Here is a 6,773-nt window from a genome sequence, read left to right on the forward strand (position 1 = left end):
TGAGGTTGGGGGAAGTAGAGCGGAGAGAATCTGTGCTCTGATGAACCTCCAGTATTGATCTCAGCAGAGTTACTCCTGATTTATGCCAGTGTAATTGAGAGGAAAATTGGGCTCCAATGTCTTATCTCTGTGAAAAGACACTTTGATAAAGTACCAAAACAGATATTTAAAATGAAAAATAGTGGAGTTGCTCCTATCAGGTCCCTCTTCAAATCCCAGCAATGAAGGATTCTCCCACAATGAGAAGTGGGAAGTAAATTAAGCAAGTGATTGTATATCATGAAGTACATCACAAATATGTGTTGCAAGGAGATTCTCCAAAAACCTTTGTCAGGGCTGTTGGCATGCTCACGAGGGATATTCTCTAGACGATATTACCACAGAGCAGGAGCTGGTGGTTAGAGCAGATGATATAATGTATGAGTCTACCATGTTACTAAGATCTCACAAAAAGGCAGTGTCCAATGTAGGGTCTCATTTGGTCACAAAGAGTTCAGAGGAGAGCAACAAAAATAGTGCAAAGTTTAGATAAGATCTGAGAATTGGACATGGTGAGTCTAGAGTACAGATGATTGAGATGTTACAAAACTGCATGAGGAGATCATACAATTCTCAGCAGTAGAAGACAAAGATGTAATAGATCAAAGCTCTGTGCAGAGAAATAGGTTAAGAAGAGATGGGCAATAGAATGATAATATGTTGGCAAAAAAAGTTGTAATCATTTGAGATACTGCAGGTTAGACTAGATCCCTATCAGTGAAGGATGATTTGCAGTAAGACCAATCCTGCCAGAGGATAGACTATTAGGCTATGTCTACACTGCACCGCTGTGGCTACCCTTTTCCAGCTGACTCAGGCTCGCGGGGCTCAGCTATGGGGCTGTTTTATTGAAGTGTAGAGCTCCAGGCTCAGGCAGGACCCTCTGGGACCTTCCCATCTCACAGGGTCCTACAGCCTGGGCTCAGCCTGAGCCCAGAAGTCTACCCAGCAATTAAACAGCCCCACAGCCTGAGCCCCACAAACCCAAGTCCGCTGGCATGGGCCAGTCACAAGTTTTTAATTACCATGTAGACATGCTCTTAGAGCCCCTTTCCAATCAAAATGAGATTCTTACACAATCCTTCAGTCCTTTCACATAGTGTGGACCCAGCATACAGTAAAGGCAGATCCCATAACTTTTTTCTGCATGCCAAACTAAACATGAACTTCAAGGGGTAAATCACAAAGTGAAATAAATGCACACCCACTGCAGCAGAAATGTAGGAATCAGCAGGGCACAGCTTACATAAATCTTCAGCCTTTGTTTACAAGACTTTACAAGGAGTTAGTCTGTCTTATTTGCTACAGGGAAATGCTACTGGCTTTTTTTTTTTAACCTTCAGTACCTTTTGTTTGACAGAATTAAAGAACAGAAGAGATTGGTTGGCTGAACATACATATTTATATTTGCATCTGAAAAACACTGTCATAAATCAGAAGACTAGTCCAAGAAATCAAGTCAAATGCATTTGTTGTGTACGTTTGACAGGCTTCTGCTCTGCTACATAATAGCCATGAATTACTCTCTTCAGAGGCGCCAACTTTCTGCTGTGCCTGGGGGTGCCTCTGCCCCACCTCTTCCTGCCCCCACCCCGCCTCTTCCGGACCCATTCTTCCCCCTCCCCAAGCGCGCCCTTGCTCCACACCCTCCTCTCCAGCACCTCTTGCACGCTGCGGAACAGCTGATCTGCGGCGGGCAGGAGGCGCTGCGGGGGAAGGGGAGGTGCTGATCGGCAGGGCTGCACCCACCATTTTCCCCCCATGGATACTCCAGCCCTAGAGCACCCACGGAGTCAGCGCCTATGACTCTCTTTGGCAATTGGTGGCGGCACATCCCATTTTCACTGATAAAATGACAATTAGAGCTGTCCAGGAACCAGAATTTCTCTCCCTTGGAAAATTTTGTATTTCTGAAGAAAAAATTTGCTCTGAATGGGAACAAAAAGTTGGCAGTGTGAAGTTTTGCACAGCAGGGACATTTAAAAAAATAATCTTGTTCTTCTAGAACTGCAGTGGGAAATTTTTGAAAAATTTCCATGCCAGCTACCAGGCTGCATGGTCACTTGCCCGGCAAGGAGCCTGGGAGCCCAGGTTCCACAGCAACCCACCAGGCAGTCTCCTGTGAAGCCAGGGAACTCCAGGAGCCAAGCTGCACAGCTGCTGAGGAGCCAGGGAGGTGGGCAAGAGAACTGATGGGAAACCAGGTATGTTGGTCTCTCCCTGCTTGCCTGGTTTCTGGCTAAAGTTTCAATGGAAATGACACAGTCTCCTGGAACTTGTCGATTCCGTTTAATCAGCATATTCCAAGGATGATAGTGATTATATTAGTTTGCTTTATTAGAGTCAGGGATCTGAAAAACCTCAGTGAACTAACCCACCCAAACCCCCATGAGCGGAAGTACTATCCCCATTTAACAGATGGGGGAGCCGGAGGTTCATCTATGCTAAGGAATGTATTAACACTACTGGATCAGGCAAAGAGATGTTTGCACCCAAAAATGCTCCTAACCTAGCACAAGTGTTTTCAGCAGCAAGTCTTGATGTCTCCACCTTTTGGTCTAGTTAGCTGCAAAGCCAGTGTGGCTGGAAATTACCAGCATTTACATCCAGACAAGTATAGCCGGCTTTTCGAGCTTGGACCTTAATGCTTTTGGTTTTCATTCCCCACAGTGATCAGGGCTGTTTGCATAACCCACACCAATGCAGTATGTTTCTTAGTCCTCCTCTATCAGCTACATGTTGCATAAAGGTGTATAAGTCTGCTGTTGCCTTTGGGCTAATGCAGCTGGTCCTTTAAGTCATGCTTTTAGCTCCAGAGGGTCTGGATTCAGTCCTCAAAGTTGACCCCAACAGAAGGGTCATTATATTTGGATATGGGGTTTTGTTTGCGTCCAGCTCCAGCAACATACATTAAGCCTTTCTCACTTGCCTCTGTGAAGGTAACCCTCATGAAGAACTACTTCCCAGACAAGCATACAAAGGAAAATCCTATTCCTGCCCTAGGAAACCTGGACAAAATTGATGTGTGTACTTAGTAAGTCTCCAAGGGGCTTTTTACAAGTTATTATAGGTGGGGCTGGCAGCACCATCTATTATTAAGAATGCCCAACATTTCCCATCATAAGATTCTGTTTTCAGTTGCTTATAACTTGCAAAGTTTAATGAGGATACAGTTTTCCATGATGAATGTTGGTCTCGGGCTGACTTTTTTATGGAAAGTTTCTGCCAGAACAGTTAAGCCATTTTGAAAAACAAAGCAAGGGGAAATTAGGTTGTTTTTTTAAAAAATTCTAGCAATGTTTGCTTTTAGACGGTCTAGCTCTAGCACTTCAATGCTTTGGTGCAAGAACTTGAAATTTGTTTGTGGGGAGGAGGAGAGGGAGCCCTTCATGTCAGAAATGTGGTTTTTGCCATTCTGGTGAAAATTGGTCAAAGTTTGGCCAAGTTATAAGCCTTTGAAAAAAATCTCAGTTGTCACATGCTCAGTAGAGACCTATTGGAGCTTAACAGCTACAATCTCCAAAAATCCTGTCTGCATTAGAAGTGGGGCAAGCAGGACTTGCCCTGCAGTTGCTGCTGCAGCCTGGCGTGAGATTAGTTGCCAGACCTGAGAGCAGGGAGACTGTCTCTCCTGGGTTCCCAGTGCTCATCATCCTGGGCCCACAGAATGTGGAGAAAAAGAAGACACCTGAACTGAACATGGAATGGACAAGAACATGTCCTGGGTCAGGCTGGGGTGGGTAGAGTGGATTGGAATAATGAGCCCGGAGGACGGGAGACTGGAACAGGAGACTGATGGGGATGGTGGAAAGAAACTGGGAGTGAAAGTTGCGGGTAGGGTGAAGTGGGAGACTGGGACTGGCTGAGCAAGGAGACAAAGCCCGGGAGAGCAGGAGTGGTTGGACAAAGAGACCGGGAATCAGTGAGGGATGGTGAGACAGATCTGACAAGGAGCCAAGGTGCGGGGAGAAAACTAGGACTAGCTGGGCAAAGAGACTAGAACAAGGGATGAGACTGAGAATGGATGAGAGAAACTGCAACTGCGAGCAAGCCAGGAGAGAGGAGAGAGCAAATGGACACTGGAGTTGGGGAGAGAAAGAGTGGAGAAGGAACTGAGGGAATGGGGACTTGGCTGGGGAGCCCAGAGAGTGAAACTATAACTGGCTGGGTAAGGAGACTGGGTGTAGTGTCAGAAACCTGAGGAGTAGAGACCAGAACTGGCTAGGCTTGGAGGATGGGACATGGGACTGGGGTGGGGAAGAGCCAGGACTGGGACAAAGACAGGTTGGAAGAGAAGGTGCAAAAGAGATCAGGCTTGCGAGACAGGAAGAATCTGAGCACACTCCCCTCCACAGTCTGGAATGTTGTCAAATTCAGCAGGGTTTGGGTTTTTTTAAAAATGTCTTTTGCTTCACAAATGTTCCATTATGGCTAAAAAGTCATAAAATGCTCTGTGTACAAACACTAGCAAAGTAGGTTTCAGAGTAGCAGCTGTGTTAGTCTGTATTCGCAAAAAGAAAAGGAGTACTTGTGGCACCTTAGAGACTAACCAATTTATTTGAGCATAAGCTTTCGTGAGCTACAGCTCACTTCATCAGATGCATTCAGTGGAAAATACAGTGAGGAGATTTATATACACACAGAACATGAAAAAAAATTGCCTATACTGCAGGGAGACAGTACACTTTGCATCAAGCTGCCTTGCCAATGTCCAAGCTGTGCCCAGGTCAGGAAATGCCAACCCTCCGGCACTCTTGGCTCCAGGTTGAATTGGCACTCTTCCCTTCTGTCCAGCAGGCTGCTCAAACACTTGTCCACTGGTACCCTGGTAATGGCTAATCAGCATCCAACACATCTCCAGCTCCCCATTTGGTTCCAGCACCCTGCAATGCCCAACACCAACCTACAGGTGCTGGTGGAATCAGGACCCTCAGGCAATTTCATGGATCTGAAATTTGTCCAAGCATATAGTATCCTCACCCAGAGGAAGCAGTCCCCCAAGTTAGTGAAGTTCATAGTGAAAGGGTAACTCCTTTCATCAGTAGCAGTCAGCCACTAGACAGCTCCGTTAGAGGTAACTATGCTACAAAGCCACAAAGAAGACCTCCAGTCAGGGCTAATTCATACACTGCATTCACTGGTTGTCCTTGGCATCCCCTGTCTTATTCCCTATGACCTATGCATCTGCTGGCAGTCAGGAGTGATACACTTTGACTCACTGTCTTGCCAACAATCCTGTTTCCTGAGAGCCTATCCAGGACCAGCAACCCTTTGCAGCTTACTCAGTCCTCCAAATAATTCAGATATGTGAAGAGAGAATCTAAAGCTTACCCCTTCAACTCTCCACAACCTCTTTAACAGCTACAGGGATTCCTGATAGATATCAACACTATGCTGACGAGTTCAACAAAAAGAAAGATGACACCCTACTTCCCCATCACAGCTACAAATGCCATATTGATGTCCAGCTGGGACCAGAGGTTCCCTTTGGGTTCATTTATTCCCTCTATGAACCGGATCTACAGGCATTCCAGCACTATGTCAAGGTAAGCCTGCAGAAGGGGTTCATTTACTCCTCGACATCTTCATGGTGAAGAAAGACAGCTCCTTCCAGTCTTGTGTGGACTACTGAGCTCTGAACAAGATTACAATCTGAAACTGGTATCTCTTACTGCTTATTAATGAACTATTTGAAAGACTCTGCTCTGCCAAGGTCTTCACAAAGTTGGACCTTTGTGAAGCTTATAACCTGGTGTTGTACAATGCCCTGGTGATGTTCCAGCATGTCATAAATGACATCCATAGGGGAACACTAGACAAATTTGTCATTGTTTACCTGGACAACATCCTCATTATCTCCAAAGGTCAGCACATGTGAACAATCTTAGAGAGACTCCTCCAGAACCATCTCTATGCAAAGCTAGAGAAATGTGAGTTTGATAAGGACACAGTGGAATTCTTGGGATAGTTTCTCTCACCTAAGGGACTCACTGTGGACCTGCACAATATCTGACTGGCCCTCACCCAAGGATGTATCTGGAATGCAATGATTCTTGGGGTTCACCAATTTCTACAGATGATTTATTAAAGGATTCTGTAGCCTAGTTACATTGAAAATGGCACTACTGCAAAAGGAGGGTTGATCTGCCTGGTCTACAAAGACTCAGGCAGCCTGTGATCTACTGAAGAAGACATTTACCTCAGCACCCATCTTGATTCACTTGATCCTACAAAACCATTTATGATCAATGCTGAGGCCTCAAAGTTTCCCAGAAGTGCAGTGGTATCTCAATGTACAGGCTCTTGCAACGAGCTTCACCCCTGTGCTTTTGTAGAAGCTAACCCTGGTGGGGGAAAAAATACAATATTTGGGTCAAGGAGTTACTGCCTATCAAGGTGGCTTTGAAGGAGTGGTGTCACCTCCTAAAAGAAGCCTAGTTACTGGTCCAAGTCGTTATGGGCCACAAGAAACTGGAGTACGTGGTGTGAACAGCCAGGCACCTTAAACAATGTCAGATCCACTGGTCTCTCTTCTTCTCTTGACTTTGTTGTAACTTATAACATGGGGACAAGAAACAGGAAGGTGGATGCCCTATCCCAGAAAGACAAATATCACGAACCTGGTGAAGAGCTCCCTGCCACTGTGCTCAAGTGCTCATCTCAACTTTGTTAATGGGATGATCAAGAGCAGTTTGACGTCCTCCATCCACTCCCTGTTCCCCTAACAACCTGTT

This window comes from Natator depressus, chromosome 1 (genome assembly GCF_965152275.1).
Source record: "Natator depressus isolate rNatDep1 chromosome 1, rNatDep2.hap1, whole genome shotgun sequence".
Taxonomy (NCBI): domain Eukaryota; kingdom Metazoa; phylum Chordata; order Testudines; family Cheloniidae; genus Natator; species Natator depressus.